Genomic DNA, 21,127 nt, shown 5'->3' on the forward strand with positions numbered 1-21,127 from the left:
AGTGGGGAGGTTGTGGAGAGGGTGAGGACAGTGGAGAGGGTGAGGACATAGGGGATGGTTAGGACTGTGGAGAGGGTGTGTACAGTAGAGATGGTGATGGAGGAGAGTGGAGATGGTGAGGACAGTGGAGAGGATGAGGGGAGGATGAGGACAGTGTAGAGGGTGAGGACGTTGGAGATTGTGTGGAGAGGGTGAGGACAGGAGAGAGGGTGAGGACGGTGGAGAGGGTGAGGACAGTGGAGAGGGTGAGGACAGTGGAGAGGGTGAGGACAGTGGAGAGGGTGAGGACAGTGGAGAGGGTGAGGACAGTGGAAAGGGTGAGGACAGTGGAGAGGGTGAGGACAGTGGAGAGGGTGAGGACAGTGAAAGGGTGAGGGAGGGAGGTAGAGGAGGTGCAGCCTCAGTGTCAGCAACAGTGTGCTCCAGGTCAGCTATGTATTGGAAAGGAAAGGAGAAGAGAGGGGAGAGGAGAGGAAGCACCAAGTCAACCTTTTAATTAGGTCTGCCATGCAGCTCAGCGAGGCCCTGCGGTACTGCGGCCCAGACACTTCCTGCTGCAGTACACCACCCATAAAGTGGAAGAGCAAACGAGGGAGCGAGAGAAAGAAAGAGGGGAGGCTAAATATGGCCCTCGTGCCACATCTGCAGCACCACGTCAGAAGAAGACAAAGATCTGCCTACACGGTCGGTCTGAGGCCAGGTCGGTCTGAGTCCTCCCTGGACACGGTCTGTCTGAGGCCTCCCTGGGCACGGTCTGTCTGAGGCCTCCCTGGGCACGGTCGGTCTGAGTCCTCCCTGGGCACGGTCGGTCTGAGTCCTCCCTGGGCACGGTCGGTCTGAGGCCTCCCTGGGCACGGTCTGTCTGAGGCCTCCCTGGGCACGGTCTGTCTGAGGCCTCCCTGGGCACGGTCTGTCTGAGGCCAGGTCTGTCTGAGGCCTCCCTGGGCACGGTCTGTCTGAGGCCTCCCTGGGCACGGTCTGTCTGAGTTCTCCCTGGGCACGGTCTGTCTGAGGCCTCCCTGGGCACGGTCTGTCTGAGTCCTCCCTGGGCACGGTCTGTCTGAGGCCTCCCTGGGCACGGTCTGTCTGAGGCCTCCCTGGGCACGGTCTGTCTGAGGCCTCCCTGGGCACGGTCGGTCTGAGTCCTCCCTGGGCACGGTCTGTCTGAGTTCTCCCTGGGCACGGTCTGTCTGAGTTCTCCCTGGGCACGGTCTGTCTGAGTTCTCCCTGGGCACGGTCGGTCTGAGTTCTCCCTGGGCACGGTCGGTCTGAGTCCTCCCTGGGCACGGTCGGTCTGAGTTCTCCCTGGGCACGGTCTGTCTGAGTCCTCCCTGGGCACGGTCGGTCTGAGTCCTCCCTGGGCACGGTCGGTCTGAGTCCTCCCTGGGCACGGTCGGTCTGAGTCCTCCCTGGGCACGGTCGGTCTGAGGCCTCCCTGGGCACGGTCGGTCTGAGTCCTCCCTGGGCACGGTCGGTCTGAGTCCTCCCTGGGCACGGTCGGTCTGAGTCCTCCCTGGGCACGGTCGGTCTGAGGCCTCCCTGGGCACGGTCGGTCTGAGGCCTCCCTGGGCACGGTCGGTCTGAGGCCTCCCTGGGCACGGTCGGTCTGAGGCCTCCCTGGGCACGGTCGATCTGAGGCCTCCCTGGGCACGGTCGGTCTGAGGCCTCCCTGGGCACGGTCGGTCTGAGTTCTCCCTGGGCACGGTCGGTCATAGTTCTCCCTGGGCACGGTCTGTCTGAGTCCTCCCTGGGCACGGTCTGTCTGAGGCCAGGTCGGTCTGAGTTCTCCCTGGGCACGGTCTGTCTGAGTCCTCCCTGGGCACGGTCTGTCTGAGTTCTCCCTGGGCACGGTCTGTCTGAGTTCTCCCTGGGCACGGTCTGTCTGAGGCCAGGTCTGTCTGAGTCCTCCCTGGGCACGGTCTGTCTGAGTTCTCCCTGGGCACGGTCTGTCTGAGTTCTCCCTGGGCACGGTCTGTCTGAGTTCTCCCTGGGCACGGTCTGTCTGAGTTCTCCCTGGGCACGGTCTGTCTGAGGCCTCCCTGGGCACGGTCTGTCTGAGTTCTCCCTGGGCACGGTCTGTCTGAGGCCAGGTCGGTCTGAGTTCTCCCTGGGCACGGTCTGTCTGAGGCCTCCCTGGGCACGGTCTGTCTGAGTTCTCCCTGGGCACGGTCTGTCTGAGGCCAGGTCGGTCTGAGTTCTCCCTGGGCACGGTCTGTCTGAGTTCTCCCTGGGCACGGTCTGTCTGAGTTCTCCCTGGGCACGGTCTGTCTGAGGCCAGGTCTGTCTGAGTTTTCCCTGGGCACGGTCTGTCTGAGGCCTCCCTGGGCACGGTCTGTCTGAGTTCTCCCTGGGCACGGTCTGTCTGAGGCCAGGTCTGTCTGAGTTCTCCCTGGGCACGGTCGGTCATAGTTCTCCCTGGGTATGGTTTGTCTGTCTACAACCCTGTGTGGACCCAGTCTCAGTGGTCTCCTGCATTGAGTTTAAATACATTGTGTCCAACCACAAGTAGTCCCAAAGCAAAGCACCTGCATTTCTCAAAATCAACATCAGATATTTTTTTATTTGTGCAGTCATGATAGCGAAGAGGGCTAAGGATAGGGTTAGAAGTTACCAAGGTTACAATAACACTGCTCTGTCTCCCCCCGTATTACGAGGTTAGAATAACAGACCCACTGCTCTCTGTTGGTCTCTGTCCCACAGTCATCTCCTTGTCAACCAGGGGAATCCGACTTCCCAGAAACCCTTAGCCTTTTCAGACTGCACAGAAGACCAGTGTAACCTACGGTGTGTGTATTGGACACCGTTTCACTCTCATAATAGAACTAGAGGTAAAATAGCAGCAATCCCATTATCTTGGTAACGTTATTAATGAGCCCCTTTTCAGATTGTTGACAATAAACCACTAATATATGCTGGTTCACATCCTCTGACACTCAGCAGAGGATGAGCCTTAGGTCACACCGCTGAGCTCCTGCTGCTGGTAGTGTAATCTGTGTAGTGAGCAGGGTAGTATGTAGGGTAGTGTGTAGTTTAATCTGTGTAGTGTGTAGGGTAGTGTGTAGTGTGCAGGGTAGCGTGTAGTGTGTAGGGTAGCGTGTAGTGTGTAGGGTAGCGTGTAGTGTGTAGGGTTGTGTGTAGTGTGCAGGGCTGTGTGTAGTGTGCATGGTAGTGTGCAGGGTAGCGTGTAGTGTGTAGGGTAGCGTGTAGTGTGTAGGGTTGTGTGTAGTGTGCAGGGCTGTGTGTAGTGTGCATGGTAGTGTGTAGTGTGCAGGGTAGCGTGTAGTGTGCAGGGTAGTGTGTAGTGTAGTATGTAGTTTGCAGGGAAGTGTGTAGTGTGCAGGGTAGTGTGTGTTGTGCAGGGTAGTGTGTAGTATGTAGTGTGCAGGGAAGTGTGTAGTGTGCAGGGTAGTGTAGGTTGTAGAGTAGTGTGTAGTTTAATCTGTGTAGGGTAGTGTGTAGTGTGCAGGGTAGCGTGTAGGGTAGCGTGTAGTGTGCAGGGTAGCGTGTAGGGTAGCGTGTAGTGTGTAGGGTGTGTGTAGTGTGTAGGGTGTGTGTAGTGTGCAGGGTAGTGTTTGTTGTGAAGGGAAGTGTGTAGGGTAGTATGTAGTGTGCAGGGAAGTGTGTAGTGTAGTATGTAGTGTGCAGGGAAGTGTGTAGTGTAGTATGTAGTGTGCAGGGTAGCGTGTAGGGTGTGTGTAGTGTGCAGGGTAGTGTGTGTTGTGCAGGGTAGTGTGTAGTGTAGTATGTAGTGTGCAGGGTAGTGTGTAGTGTAGTATGTAGTGTGCAGGGTAGTGTGTAGTGTGCAGGGTAGTGTGTAGTGTAGTATGTAGTGTGCAGGGTAGTGTGTAGTGTAGTATGTAGTGTGCAGGGTAGTGTGTAGTGTAGTATGTAGTGTGCAGGGTAGTGTCTAGTGTGCAGTGTAGTGTGTAGTGTAGTATGGCGGAGGGGTGCCGTGGGGGTACGGCATCAGTTAGAAGACCAAGAACCACCGGCCTGTGGAGGTAAACATTAAAAGAGGATGAGATCCGGTAGTTGGTGGGGAGTTATAAGTGATATGTTACCCTGTTGACCCTCCGGAGGACCTTGAAGGGCCCCACAGACCGGGGGCTCAGCTTCCAGCAGGGCATGCGGAGGTTCCCGGTGGAGAGCCAGATGCAATCACCAGGATGGAACACAGGAGCCTCACTGCGGCGGTGTTCCGCCTGCTCCTTCTGGCGGTGGAACCCCTCGTCCACCGCAGGGGCTTCGGTCTGGCTCGGGGTTCACGGGGCCAGGGTCGGCTGATATCCCATTACGCACAGGGATATCAGCCCGGTGGAGGAGTGACGAAGTGAGTTCTGGCCGTACTCTGCCCAGGGAAGGAACTGGGCCCACTCCCCCTGCCGGTCCCTGGCAGCGGTTTTCTTGGCGCATGGGTCCCATGGTGAGGGTGAGGGGTGCTGTGATGTGCGTGATTGTGCCAGATCCCAACGGTCGATTATCCAGGGCTTGGACCGGAAAGGGAAAGGACAGCGGGTACGAGGTGATGTTCAGGGAGAAGGCGAGGGCCTGGTTGATGAAATTTCCTGCAGCACCGGAGTCCACTAGAACAGTAGAGACAACACCTGAGAGACAGCCAGTCAGTGAAAATGATGATGATGGAATACTCACGCCTACTCTGGGAGACGGAAGATCATGGAGTCGCCCCTCTGCTCTAGTGGACCCGGTGTTGGGACGCACCGGACACCGCTGAAGCTGGTCCCCCTCCTGGCCGCAATAGGGACACAATAGGAACCCAGCTCTTCCTCTCTCTCCCAGACGGCTGTAGCCACTCATACGCCCTCCCGGTCAGCAGGGAAAATACTGTGGCAACCTTGGACCTCTCGGTGGTGGGGGCTCCCATCTGATGGACGAAATACGGAGAGCACTGGAGTAGGAAGCCACGGCATTTGGATGGAGTTCCGTCAGACTTGTCCAGGAGGGACAGTCGGGCATTGCCTCCCTGGGCGGACTGCTTGGTAGGCTGGAGGCTGGGTCCCTGGGTGGACTGCTGGGGAGGCTGAGGGACTGGGTCCCTGGGCGGACTGCTGGGTAGGCTGGGGGGCTAGGTCCCTGGGTGGACTGCTGGGTAGGCTGGTGGGCTGGGTCCCTGGTTGGACTGCTGGGTAGGCTGGGGGGCTAGGTCCCTGGGTGGACTGCTGGGTAGGCTGGTGGGCTGGGTCCCTGGTTGGACTGCTGGGTAGGCTGGGGGGCTAGGTCCCTGGGTGGACTGCTGGGTAGGCTGTGGGGCTGGCTCGCTGAGTTGACTCATGATAAGAGGTCCTCTGCTAGTTTTGGGCGGTGTCGAGGCGGTGGAGGACCTCACCCATAGCCACATCCAGTTGTGGCAGCTGATCGTGGGGTTGGCGGAGTAGGTGTCCCTGTTCACCGACTGTCTGGGAGATGTCTTTCCCTTCTGCTGCCGACTGTCTGGGAGATGTCTTTCCCTTCTGCTGTCGACTGTCTGGAAGATGTCTTTCCCTTCTGCTACTTCCATATAGTGAGATAATATTCTGTAACGTATACGCTGGTAGTCAAGTGAGTTTAATGACAACAGAAGGCAGGTAAACAAAACAGGAGAAGCGTACTGAACGTGACTGAGGGCTAAATAAAGGGAGATTAATCAAGGTGATGATGAGGTCCAGGTGTGCGTAATGATGGTGCCAGGACCGCTGGTTAGTAGACCGGTGACGTCGAGCGCTGGAGATGGGGAGCGGGAGTAGACGTGACACTTCTAAAGAAAAGTAATCTAGATTCTTCAGCTTTTAGCAATTTTCGGTCAATCTCAAACCTTTCATTTATAAGAAAAATTCTGGAAAAATTGGTTTTCAAACAGTTAAATTATTTATCAAGTGGCAATTGTATGTTCGAAAAAATTCCAATCTGGTTTTTGTGCCCACCACAGCACAGAGACAGCCTTATTAAAGTGGTAAATGATCTTAGAGGCAACACAGATGCCAAACAGCTCTCTGTCCTGGTACTCTTAGATTTAAGTGCTGCCTTCAACACTATTGACATTGATGTCCTTCTGGACAGACTGGAGAGGTGGGTTGGTCTCTCAGGTCCAGATCTAAATTGGTTTAGAACCTATTTAACCGGTCAAGAGTTGTGTCACACTTGGTGAACATAACTCAGAGAAAACACATATCACATGTAGCGTTTCACAAGATTCGATTTTGGGTTCATGTAATGGTCCTGTGTGTAGCTGGTGTAGAGAGTCAGGCGCAGGACAGCAGATGTGAGTAATCAACGTACTTTACTCAAAATTACAAAAATACAAAGCAACATAGCGAGCCCAAGTAATTGGTTGAGTGAAGCCAGGTATGAAAGACAAAGACAGAAAAAATGAAAAGTGGATCGGCGATGGCTAGAAAGCCGGTGACGTTGACCGCCGAACGCCGCCCGAACAAGGAGAGGGACCGACTTCGGCGGAATTCGTGACAGTCCGGTACTGTTCCGTTTATATATGTTCCCCCTTTCTTCAGCTAAATCAAGACAAGACCGAGATAGTTATTGTTGGAGCCAAAGCACAGAGACAGAGTCTTGCTGCACATATTAATTCGCGGGCAATAAAGATAAAACACCAGGTTAAATATCTAGTCATTTTAGATTCTGAACGCAATTTCGAATCACACATTAGGAATGTGACCAAAAATAGCTTTTTTACTACCTGGGAAACATTGCCAAGGTGCGGATGCTTCTGTCTCAGGCAGAGAGACTCATTCATGCTTTTATTACATACAGACTACAGTAATGCTCTCCTGTCTGGTCTACCCAAGAAAGCCATTGGTCAACTGCAAAACATAGAGAATGCTGTGGCACAGGTGCTGACCAGGACCAGATGGGGAGCACACATTGCACCGGTTTAAAGTCGGCACTGGCTGCCTGTAAGCTTTTAAATTCATTTTAAGATTCTTATATTGGTTTTTAAATCAATCCACGATTGTGCACCCCAATACATGTCAGACATACTTTTAGCTATGTACCCAGTAGGTCCCTCAGGTCCTGTGTACCCAGTAGATCCCTCAGGTCTTGTGTACCCAGTAGATCCCTCAGGTCCTGTGTACCCAGTAGATCCCTCAGGTCTTGTGTACCCAGTAGATCCCTCAGGCCCTGTGTACCCAGTAGATACCTCAGGCCCTGTGTACCCAGTAGATCCCTCAGGCCCTGTGTACCCAGTAGATCCCTCAGGTCTTGTGTACCCAGTAGATCCCTCAGGTCCTGTGTACCCAGTAGATCCCTCAGGTCTTGTGTACCCAGTAGATCCCTCAGGTCCTGTGTACCCAGTAGATCCCTCAGGTCCGGTGTACCCAGTAGATCCCTCAGGTTCTGTGTACCCAGTAGATCCCTCAGGTCCTGTGTACCCAGTAGATCCCTCAGGTCTTGTGTACCCAGTAGATCACTCAGGTCTTGTGTACCCAGTAGATCTCTCAGGTCTTGTGTACCCAGTAGATCCCTCAGGTCCTGTGTACCCAGTAGATCCCTCAGGTCCTGTGTACCCAGTAGATCCCTCAGGTCCTGTGTACCCAGTAGATCCCTCAGGTCCTGTGTACCCAGTAGATCCCTCAGGTCTTGTGTACCCAGTAGATCCCTCAGGTCTTGTGTACCCAGTAGATCCCTCAGGTCCTGTGTACCCAGTAGATCCCTCAGGCCCTGTGTACCCAGTAGATCACTCACATCCTCTGGCACTGGCCTTTTAACTGTCCCAAAGGCTAGGACCAAGAGGCATGGAGAGGCAGCCTTTAGTTACTATGCCCCCTGCTTCTGGAATAGCCTGCCAGAGAACCTGATGGGGGCCAAGAGGCAGCCTTTAGTTATTATGCCCCCAGCCTCTGGAACAGCCAGCCAGAGAACCTGAGGGGGGCCAAGAGACATGGAGAGGCAGCCTTTAGTTATTATGCCCCCAGCCTCTGGAACAGCCAGTCAGAGAACCTGAGGGGGGCCAAGAGGCATGGAGAGGCAGCCTTTAGTTACTATGCCCCCAGCCTCTGGAACAGCCTGCCAGAGAACCTGATGGGGGCCAAGAGGCATGGAGAGGCAGCCTTTAGTTACTATGCACCCAGCCTCTGGAACAGCCTGCCAGAAAACCTGAGGGGGGCCAAGAGGCATGGAGAGGCAGCCTTTAGTTACTATGCCCCCAGCCTCTGGAATAGCCAGCCAGAGAACCTGAGGGGGGCCAAGAGACATGGAGAGGCAGCCTTTAGTTACTATGCCCCCTGCCTCTGGAATAGCCAGCCAGATAACCTGATGGGGCTGAATCTGTGGACATATTTAGAAGAGATCTTAAATCACACCTTTTTAGCTTAGCTTTTTAATAATTATTTTTAATTGTTATTTTTTAGTTTTTTATCCTCTTAAGTTTGTTGTGTAGTAATATTTCCATTTTTATTTTCATTGTTTTTTCTTAGTTTTATTTCTGGGAAGCGCTTTGTGTTGCATTCATGTTGTCTGAAATTAGCTGTATAAATAAGGCTTGATTTGATTATTCACTTAGGGGGCTGATTCAGACTTAGGAAATGTACACCTTTCCTATGCACGCCTCAGTATTTGGTATTCAGACTTACCTTATTCAGTCGCGTAACGTGTTCTACAGGTGTGGCTACCTTGCGCGATTTGAATACATTTCATTCAACTGCTGAAAACCCTCCCACTTGCTGACCCAACATATTTTCTCATGGAATTTTCATTCATTAGGGTTTTCAGTACATGTATCTTAAGCCATCCCTTTAAATCTGGTGAACCTTTAATTCATATTTTGTCGACAGACTAGAACACATCAAGAGAACGCGTTCAGAATATAGGGATCAATTAAAGAAAGCTGTGAAAAAATATTTGTTTTGTGGAGTTTTCATTCAGTAGGGTTTTCAGTAGTTTTATCTTAAGCCATCCCTTTAAGTGCGGTGTACCTTTAATTAGAAGTTTGCCGACAGACAATATTAGGGCTCAATAAAGAAAGCCATCTAAATATACCCATATTTGTCTCTGTTTCAGCACCGATTGGTAGATTTAAAAATACTCTGATCTTGTAGATTATTTAGTCAAGTATTTATCAACCAATAACAAACAGGTTTAGAAATCAAATCAAATCAAATGTATTTATAAAGCCCTTCTTACATCATGCCAGGTGAGAGAGAGAGAAAATACTTGCTCCAGATATAACAGACTGACCCTAGGCCCCCGACGCATAAACTACTGCAGCATAAATACTGGAGGCTGAGACAGGAGGGGTCAGGAGACACTGTGGCCCCATACGATGATACCCCCGGACAGGGCCAAACAGGCAGGATATAACCCCACCCACTTTGCCAAAGCACAGCCCCCACACCACTAGAGGGATATCTTCAACCACCAACTTACCATCCTGAGACAAGGCTGAGTATAGACCACAAAGATCTCCGCCAAGGCACAACCCAAGGGGGGGGCGCCAACCCAGACAGGAAGATCACGTCAGTGACTCAACCCACTTAAGTGACGCACCCCTCCTAGGGACAGCATGGAAGAGCACCAGTAAGCCAGTGACTCATGCCCTGTAATAGGGTTAGAGGCAGAGAATGGAGTGGAGGGGAACCGGCCAGGCAGAGACAGCCAGGGCGGTTCGTTGCTCCAGAGCCTTTCCATTCACCTTCACACTCCTGGGCCAGACTACACTCAATCATAGGACCTACTGAAGAGATGAGTCTTCAGTAAAGACTTAAAGGTTGAGACCGAGTCTGCGTCTCTCACATGGATAGTGTCGTGTCTTTGGCATATTTTAATATCTGATCAATTAGTCTTCTAATTAATGAATTATTCTTTACCTCACGTTAGTCTCATTCCAAACATTGTAAATTGTTGGTTATCAGCACGAACCCAGTCTTCACTATGAATCATCCATACACCAATTGTCTCAATCATTTATTTACTAACTAACTAAATAATCACAGAAATGCATTAACAAACAACACAGTAGCTATGGTTACAAGGAAATGATAGGGGAGGTTCCCTAGTGGGCTAAGCCGACGGCTTGCGGACAAAGGGAAGTGGGTGTACGCTGAGAAAGGCGGGAATTACGCAAATGAGTCACTACACACTTGATAATTATATTAATTGAAATGCCAATCCTTTGCACATGAACGCTCACTCATTCGGGAATATTTGCAATCAATATATATATTTACGCTCAGTGTGTCGTCGTGAAATCTGTTGGAAAGTTCGTCCGCCCTCTCTCTCTCTTCCATGGTTAGAACGGATACTTCAGAGTCCCATTCAGAAATATTCTTATAGAATAGTGTTTCAGCGGTTGTCGGCCTTCGCATTCAATGGTATAGAATTCCTAGCTGCAGACTAGTAATTAGTATCAAAGATTTGCTCTTATTCTGTCGGTATCGATAGTCTGTGTTTCAACAACCATTACAACCTTGGCTTATACTCAGGTTTATGGTAACTACTCAAACCTTAGCCCTCTCGGTAAACGAGGTAAGCTGGTCTAAAGGGAAATCCTTCAGGTGGGGGTTATATTCGTAACAGCAGAAAAGGGTTGTCCCATGACTCCAGGTCAATGTCTTGGGGCGAGCCTATGACTTAGTTAATCGCCAAAGGGAATTGGAGTTTCCTTCATTAAGCAGTTTATAATCACATTACATATTTGCACAAATAGTTGAATCTTTACTCATTAATTTTATACAACAATTAGATGCAAGACTCACAACTGAGGCTCTTGTATAAACAGAGTTATGGTGATGTGCCTGTATTGTCTTTCTAGGAATTTATGACCTGCCTAACAGAGCCTGGGTGTCGGGGGAAGAGAGAGAGGTGTTGAGAGAGAGAGGGGTATGGTGCAAAGAGAGGGGGATGATGCTCGCTGTACCCAGAGAGGGCCACGTCATGACAGTAGGCAGACCATTCCATAAAAATGGAGCTCTATAGGGAAAGCCCTGCCTCCAGCTGTTTGCTTAGAAATTCTAGGGACAATAAGGAGGCCTGCATCTTGTGACCGTAGAGTACGTGTAGGTATGTACGTCAGGACCAAATCGGAAAGATAGGTAGGAGCATGTAATGTAATGCTTTGTAGATCAGCAGTAAAACCTTGAAATCAGCCCTTGCCTTAACAGGAAACCAGTGTAGAGAGGCTAGCACTGGAGTAGTATGATCAAATTTTTTGGTTCTTGTCAAGATTCTAGTTTAGCACTAACTGAAGTTTATTTAAGTGCCTTATCTGGGTAGCCGACAAGTAGAGCATTGCAGTCTAAGTTTGGGAAAGGAGTGCTGCTAGCGGGACACCTCGACAACATCCGGTGAAATTGCAGAGCGCCAAATTCAAATTAAATTACTATAAATATTTAACTTTCATAAAATCACAAGTGTATTACGTCAAAATATAGCTTAACTTCTTGTTAATCCAGCCCATGTGTCAGATTTCAAAAAGGCTTTACGGCGTAAGCAAACCATGCGATTATCTGAGGACAGCGCCCCGCATACCAACACATGAAAAACATATTTCAACCAGGCAGGTGCGACACAAAAGTCAGAAATAGCGATATATAAATGCCTTACCTTTGATGATCTTCTTCTGTTGGCACTCCAAAAGGTCCCAGTTACATCACAAACGGTCCTTTTGTTCGGTAATGTCCTTCTTTATATCCATAAAAACTCAGTTTAGCTGGTGTGCTTCAGTCAATAATCCATCCAGTTTCCCTCCATCAAAATGCATACAAAATGAATCCCAAACGTTACTAATAAACTTTTCCAAACAAGTCATACAACGTTTATAATCAAACCTTAGGTATCCTGATATGCAAATAAACAATACAATTTAAGAAGGAGATAAATAAGAAAGAACGCACTTTCTCCGAAGCGCTTGGAAACACTACAGCCAAAATGGGAGCCACCTAGAAAAAATACAATTTCTGGGTCATTTTTTCCAAAAACCAGTCTGAAACTCTTTCTAAAGACTGTTGACATCTAGTGGAAGGCCTAGGAACTGCAATCTGGGAGGACTTGGGCTTATCATTATAGTACTAGCCTTTGAAAATAGTGGTAAGCTGAATTTGTTTTGGGGGGGGGATGGTTTGTCCTCAGGGTTTTGCCTGCCATATCAGTTCTGTTATACTCACAGATATTATTCAAACAGTTTTAGAAACGTCAGAGTGTTTTCTACCCATATCTACTAATAACATGCATATCCTAGCTTCTGGGCCTGAGTAAGAGGCAGTTTACTTTGGGCACGCTTTTCATCCGGATGTGAAAATACTGCCCCCTATCCCAATGAAGCTAACCTAGAAGTGAAAAAAGCATGGATGAATTTTTCTGCATCATTTCTGGACAGAAAGTTTCAGATTTTTGCAATGTTACGTAGATGGGAAAAAGCTGTCCTTGAAACAGTCTTGATATGTTCATCAAAAGCGAGATCAGGGTCCAGAGTAACGCCGAGGTCCTCCACAGTTTTATTTGAGACGACTTTACAACCATCAAGATTAATTGTCAGATTCAACAGAAGATCTCTTTGTTTCTTGGGACCTAGAACAAGCATCTCTGTTTTGTCCGAGTTTAAAAATAGAACATTTGCCGCCGTCCACTTATGTCTGAAACACAGGCTTCCAGCGAGGGCAATTTTGGGGCTTCACCATGTTTCATCTTATATTTATTTATGTATCGATACTTTACTCCATGTAACTGTTTTAAAACCAGTCGGGATACTTTTCCTATTGGAGTTGCGTTTTTTAAGGGGGATATATAGCATTTTGCCACAAAACATGATTATTTCTCTCTAAAATTAAAACATGATTATTTGTCTCTCTAAAATCAAAACATGATTATTTGTCTCTCTAAAATTAAAACATGATTATTTGTCTCCCTAAAATTAAAACATGATTATTTCTCTCTAAAATGAAAACATGATTATTTGTCTCCCTAAAATTAAAACATGATTATTTGTCTCTCTAAAATTAAAACATGATTATTTGTCTCCCTAAAATTAAAACATGATTATTTGTCTCTCTAAAATTAAAACATGATTATTTCTCTCTAAAATTAAAACATGATTATTTCTCTCTAAAATTAAAAGACCAACATGTAACCTCAGCATAAAAAGAAAAGTCCCTTTTTCAGGACCCCGTCTTTCAAAGATAATTAGTAAAAATCCAAATAACTTCACAGATCTTCATTGTAAAGGGTTTAACTTCTTGACGCACGGCTCCCTTTAGCGGGATCATTTTCATAAACAAACGCTGAATTGCAGAGCGCCAAATTAAAAAATATATATATATTTATAATCATGAAATCACAAATGAAATATACCAAAACACAGCTTAGCTTCTTGTTAATCCACCTATCGTGTCAGATTTTGAAAATATGCTTTACAGCTAAAGCAATCCAAGCGTTTGTGAGTTTATCAATCACTAGACAAAACAGTAAGAACAGCTAGCCGCAAATTAGCTTGGTCACGAAAGTCAGAAAAGCAATAAAATGAATCGCTTACCTTTGATAATCTTCAGATGTTTGCACTCACGAGACTCCCAGTTACACAATAAATGTTATTTTTGTTCGATAAAGATTAGTTTTATAACCAAAAACCGCCATTTGGTTTGCGCGTTATATTCAGAAAACCATACAGGCTCGTTCCGGTCCTGAAAGACGGACGAAAATTCAAAAAAGTATCCGTAATATTCGTAGAAACATGTCAAACGTTTTTTATAATCAATCCTCAGGTTGTTTTTAACATACATAATCGATAATATTTCAACCGGACGGTAACCTATTCAATACTACAGAGAAAGAAAATGTCGAGCTACATCTCTCGCGTGCAGGAACTAATCAAAGGACACCTGACGCGCTTTGAAAATTCTCGCTAATTTTTCAAAATTAAAGCTTGAAACTATGTCTAAAGCCTGGTCACAGGCTGAGGAAGCCATTGTAAAAGGAATCTGGTTGATACCCCTTTAAATGGAGGAGGGGAAGGCAATGGAACAGGGATATTTCCAAATAAAAGGCACTTCCGGGTTGGATTTCCTCAGGTTTTCGCTTGCAAAATCAGTTCTGTTATACTCACAGACAATATTTGACAGTTTTGGAAACTTTAGAGTGTTTTCTATCCTAATCTGTCAATTATATGCATATTCTAGCATCTGGACCTGAGAAATAGTCTGTTTACTTTGGGAACGTTATTTTTCCAAATAAAAATTCTGCCCCCTAGCTGAAAGAGGTTAAACACTGTTTCCCATGCTTGTTCAATGAAGCATAACAATAAATGAACATGCACATGTGGAACAGTCATTAAGACACTAACAGCTTACAGACGGTAGGCAATTAAGGTCACAGTTATGAAAACTTAGGACACTAAAGAGGCCTTTCTAAAGACTCTGAAAAACACCAAAAGAAAGATGCCCAGGGTCCCTGCTCATCTGCGTGAATGTGCCTTAGGCATGCTGCAAGGAGGCATGAGGACTGCAGATGTGGCCAGGGCAATAAATTGCAATGTCCGTACTGTGAGACGGCTAAGACAGAGCTACAGGGAGACAGGGTGGACAGCTGATCATCCTCGCAGTGGCAGACCACTTGTAACAACACCTGCACAGGATCGGTACATCCGAACATCACACCTGCGGGACAGGTACAGGATGGCAACAACTGCCCGAGTTATACCCAGGAACGCACAATCCCTCCATCAGTGCTCAGACTGTCCGCAATAGGCTGAGAGAGGCTGGACTGAGGGCTTGTAGGCCTGTTGTAAGACAGATCCTCACCAGACATCACCGGCAATAACGTTGCCTATGGGCACAAACCCACTGTCGCTGGACCAGACAGGACTGGCAAAAAGTGCTCTTCACTGACGAGTCGCGGTTTTGTTTCACCAGGGGTGATGGTCGGATTTGCGTTTATCGTCGAAGGAATGAGCGTTACACCGAGGCCTGTACTCTGGAGCGGGATTGATTTGAAGGTGGAGGGTCCGTCATGGTCTGGGGCAGTGTGTCACAGCATCATCAACGCTGTGCGTTACAGGGAAGACATCCTCCTCCCTCATGTGGTACCCTTCCTGCAGGCTCATCCTGACATGACCCTCCAGCATGACAATGCCAGCAGCCATACTGCTCGTTCTGTGTGTGATTTCCTGCAAGACACGAATGTCAGTGTTCTGCCATGGCCAGCGAAGATCCCAGATCTCAATCCCATTGAGCACGTCTGGGACCTGTTGGATCGGAGGGTGAGGGCCATTCCCCCCAGAAATGTCCGGGAACTTGCAGGTTCCTTGGTGGAAGAGTGGGGTAACATCTCACAGCAAGAACTGGCAAATCTGGTGCAGTCCATGAGGAGGTGATGCACTGCAGTAATTAATGCAGCTGGTGGCCACACCAGATACTAGCTGTTACTTTTGACCCCCCCCTTTGTTCAGGGACACATTATTCAATTTCTGTTAGTCACATGCCTGTGGAACTTGTTCAGTTTTTGTCTCAGTTGTTGAATCTTGTTTTGTTCATACAAATATTTACACATATTAAGTTTGCTGAAAATAAACGCAGTTGACAGTGAGAGGACGTTTCTTTTTTCTGCTGAGTTTAACTCTATCTCTTTTACAAGATTTTGTTTTAAAAAATTCTGAAAATTAAAATATCGTGTTTTTTGGAATGAAGCCCTTCAAGTATTATCAGTTAAGAGTTTTGTACTTTGAGTTTTGAAAACATACTGAAAAATGTGATAAAGGGATTGAAAAAAATGTTTAATGCCAGCAGACACATGGAGCCTATCTAGGAAGGAGGTGGGGCCAAGTGTTTGTGTTTGTGTTTGTGTGTGTGTGTGTGTGTGTGTGTGTGTGTGTGTGTGTGTGTGTGTGTGTGTGTGTGTGTGTGTGTGTGTGTGTGTGTGTGTGTGTGTGTGTGTGTGTGTGTGTGTGTGTGTGTGTGTGTGTGTGCGCGTGTGTGCATGTCGCCACTTAGGGCTTGATGGTTTGAAGTAAAAAGGAGTACCTTGATGTCTGTATAGCAGACAGACAGTGTGATTAGATAATGATCGCTGGTGCCCCCCCCCCCCAACCGCAACAATAACTGTAATCTGTAGCTGCTTGAACAGATACAAGACAACAACAATCTTAAAGATGTCTGAACGCTTTGCTGTAGACCAAACAATCATGCTATCACTTTGCTATAGACCAAACAAACACCCTGCTATCACTTTGCTATAGACCAAACAATCATGCTATCACTTTGCTGTAGACCAGACAATCATGCTATCACTTTGCTGTAGACCAAACAATCATGCTATCACTTTGCTGTAGACCAAACAATCATGCTATCACTTTGCTGTAGACCAAACAATCATGCTATCACTTTGCTGTAGACCAAACAATCATGCTATCACTTTGCTGTAGACCAAACAATCATGCTATCACTTTGCTATAGACCAAACAAACATCATGCTATCACTTTGCTGTAGGCCAATCAAACACCATGCTATCACTTTGCTATAGACCAAACATCATACTATCACTTTGCTATAGGCCAAACATCATACTATCACTTTGCTATAGGCCAAACATCATGCTATCACTTTGCTATAGACCAAACATCATACTATCACTTTGCTATAGGCTAAACATCCTCCTATCACTTTGCTATAGGCCAAACAAACATCATGCTATCACTTTGCTATAGACCAAACATCATACTATCACTTTGCTATAGGCTAAACATCCTCCTATCACTTTGCTATAGACCAAACAAACATCATGCTATCACTTTGCTATAGGCCAAACAAACATCATGCTATCACTTTGCTATAGGCCAAACAAACATCATGCTATCACTTTGCTACAGACCAAACAAACATCATACTATCACTTTGCTATAGGCCATACAAACACCATGCTATCACTTTGCTATAGGCCAAACAAGCATCATGCTATCACTTTGCTATAGGCCAAACAAACATCATGCTATCACTTTGCTGTAGGCCAAACAAACACCATGCTATCACTTTGCTATAGGCCATACAAACACCATGCTATCACTTTGCTATAGGCCAAACAAGCATCATGCTATCACTTTGCTATAGACCAAACATCATACTATCACTTTGCTATAGGCTAAACATCCTCCTATCACTTTGCTATAGGCCAAACATCATACTATCACTTTGCTATAGGCCAAACATCATGCTATCACTTTGCTATAGGCCAAACATCCTCCTATCACTTTGCTATAGACCAAACATCATACTATCACTTTGCTATAGGCTAAACATCCTCCTATCACTTTGCTACAGGCCAAACATCCTCCTATCACTTTGCTATAGGCCAAGCATCCTCCTATCACTTTGCTATAGGCCAACCATCATACTATCACTTTGCTATAGGCCAAACATCATACTATCACTTTGCTATAGGCCAAACATCATACTATCACTTTGCTATAGGCCAAACAAACATCATACTATCACTTTGTTATAGGCCAAACATCATACTATCACTTTGCTATAGACCAAACATCATACTATCACTTTGCTATAGGCTAAACATCCTCCTATCACTTTGCTATAGGCCAAACATCATACTATCACTTTGCTATAGGCCAAACAAACATCATGCTATCACTTTGCTATAGACCAAACATCATGCTATCACTTTGCTATAGACCAAACAAACATCCTGCTATCACTTTGCTATAGACCAAACAAACATCCTGCTATCACTTTGCTATAGGCCAAACAAACATCATACTATCACTTTGCTATAGGCTAAACATCCTCCTATCACTTTGCTATAGGCCATACATCCTGCTATCACTTTGCTATAGACCAAACAAACATCCTGCTATCGCTTCGAGACATTCTAAAGATCTGCAACAACTCTTTTTAATTATTTTTAATTAAAATGTTTTAACACTTGATCGTGCATCTTATCGATGTGAATAACCGCTTTTCAATGATGTTTGATTGAGATATGACCCTGATACTATGATTACAAATGCAATAGTATAGGAACATTGTTGTGCAGAACGTCAACCCTAAACCTAAATGCTTGTTCTAATTCAACTCATTACAATTCTCTCTCACAAACATGAGCAAGCTCACAAATGCATTTCATACACCCTCTCATTCACGCACGCACACACACACACACACACTTTCTCATTCTCTCTCACACGCAAACAAACAAACAGTATGCAGTATTTTCAAAATAACATTACTCAACATAAAAAATGCATAATTCAACCATAAAGACAATTGTTATATAGTTGCAGTCTAAATTAGGAGGTGGTCTCGCCTGTATATTCCTGTATAGACTACAGGCTCTGAGGAATGAAGACACTCAACACTACAGGCTCTGAGGAATGAAGACACTCAACACTACAGGCTCTGAGGAATGAGGACACTCAACACTACAGGCTCTGAGGAATGAGGACACTCAACACTACAGGCTCTGAGGTATGAAGACACTCAACACTACAGGCTCTGAGGAATGAGGACACTCAACACTACAGGCTCTGAGGAATGAGGACACTCAACACTACAGGCTCTGAGGTATGAAGACACTCAACACTACAGGCTCTGAGGAATGAAGACACTCAACACTACAGGCTCTGAGGAATGAAGACACTCAACACTACAGGCTCTGAGGAATGAAGACACTCAACACTACAGGCTCTGAGGAATGAACACACTCAACACTACAGGCTCTGAGGAATGAGGACACTCAACACTACAGGCTCTGAGGAATGAGGACACTCAACACTACAGGCTCTGAGGAATGAGGACACTCAACACTACAGGCTCTGAGGAATGAAGACACTCAACACTACAGGCTCTGAGGAGTGAAGACACTCAACACTACAGGCTCTGAGGAATGAGGCCAGCATGAATGGATTTCTCTGCGTCACAATGACTGTAACACTCAGGGTATGTACACACACACACACACACACACACACACACACACACACACACACACACACACACACACACACACACACACACACACACACACACACACAGACAGACACGTGTACATGCACGCTTGGAGCAGGTAGGGCCCTCTGACCATTCCCTGAGATGTGTGTGTGTGTGTGAATGTGTGTGTGTGAATGTGTGCAGTGTTCATACTCCGAGGAATGACTCAGAGGAATGACAGGATACATGCCAAAGACAAAGAATGTGATCCATGTTGTGGGCTGCCTTAAGCTGTTAGAATACGTTTTCCCCCCGATAGAGTTCAGCAGCGAAGGAAAGCTAATAACAAGTCCTCCTAGTAACAAGTCCTTCTAGTAACAAGTCATCCTAGTAACAAGTCCTCCTAGTAACAAGTCCTCCTAATAACAAGTCATCCCAATAACAAGACAAGTCATCCTTATAACAAGTCATCCTAATAACAAGTCATCCTAATAACAAGTCATCCTAATAACAAGTCATCCTAATAACAAGTCATCCTAATAACAAGTCATCCTAATAACAAGTCATCCTAATAACAAGTCATCCTAATAACAAGACAAGTCATCCTAATAACAAGTCCTCCTAATGACAAGTCCTTCTAGTAACAAGTCCTCCTAGTAACAAGTCATCATAATAACAAGTCATCCTAATAATAAGTCATCCTAATAACAAGTCATCCTAATAACAAGTCATCCTAATAACAAGTCCTCCTAGTAATTAGTCCTCCTAGTAACAAGTCCTCCTAGTAACAAGTCCTCCTAGTAACAAGTCATCCTAATAACAAGTCACAAGTCATCCTAATTACAAGTCATCCTAATAACAAGTCATCCTAATAACAAGTCACAAGTCATCCTAATAACAAGTCATCCTAATAACAAGTCATCCTAATAACAAGTCATCCTAATAACAAGTCACAAGTCATCCTAATAACAAGTCATCCTAATAACAAGTCCTCCTAGTAACAAGTCATCCTAGTAACAAGTCCTCCCAATAACAAGTCATCCTAGTAACAAGTCATCCTAATAACAAGTCATCCTAATAACAAGTCATCCTAATCACAAGTCATCCCAATAACAAGACAATTCATCCTAATAACAAGTCATCCCAATAACAAGACAAGTCATCCTAATAACAAGACAAGTCATCCTAATAACAAGTCCTCCTAGTAACAAGTCATCATAATAACAAGTCCTCCTAGTAACAAGTCCTCCTAGTAACAAGTCATCCTAGTAACAAGTCCTCCCAATAACAAGTCATCCTAGTAACAAGTCATCCTAATAACAAGTAATCCTAATCACAAGTCATCCCAATAACAAGACAAGTCATCCTAGTAACAAGTCATCCCAGTAACAAGTCATCCCAGTAACAAGTCATCCCAGTAACAAGTCATCCCAGTAACAAGTCATCCCAGTAACAAGTCATCCTAGTAACAAGTCATCCTAGTAACAAGTCCTCCTAATAACAAGTCCTCCTAATAACAAGTCCTCCTAATAACAAGTCCTCCTAATAACAAGTCATCCCAATAACAAGTCATCCCAATAACAAGTCATCCTAATCACAAGTCATCCTAATAACAAGACAAGTCATCCTAATAACAAGACAAGTCATCCTAATAACAAGTCATCCTAATAACAAGTCATCCTAATAACAAGTCATCCTAATAACAAGTCATCCCAGTAACAAGTCATCCCAGTAACAAGTCATCCCAATAACAATTCATCCCAATAACAAGTCATCCCAATAACAATTCATCCCAATAACAAGTCATCCCAATAACAAGTCATCCCAGTAACAAGTCATCCCAGTAACAAGTCATCCCAGTAACAAGTCATCCCAGTAACAAGTCATCCCAGTAACAAGTCATCCCAGTAACAAGTCATCCCAGTAACAAGTCATCCCAGTAACAAGTCATCCCAGTAACAAGTCATCCCAGTAACAAGTCATCCCAGTAACAAGTCATCCCAGTAACAAGTCATCCCAGTAACAAGTCATCCCAGTAACAAGTCATCCCAGTAACAAGTCATCCCAGTAACAAGTCATCCCAGTAACAAGTCATCCCAGTAACAAGTCATCCCAGTAACAAGTCATCCCAGTAACAAGTCATCCCAGTAACAAGTCATCCCAGTAACAAGTCATCCCAGTAACAAGTCATCCCAGTAACAAGTCATCCCAGTAACAAGTCATCCCAGTAACAAGTCATCCTAGTAACAAGTCA

The sequence above is a fragment of the Salvelinus alpinus genome, chromosome 3, assembly GCF_045679555.1.
Source record: "Salvelinus alpinus chromosome 3, SLU_Salpinus.1, whole genome shotgun sequence".
Taxonomy (NCBI): domain Eukaryota; kingdom Metazoa; phylum Chordata; class Actinopteri; order Salmoniformes; family Salmonidae; genus Salvelinus; species Salvelinus alpinus.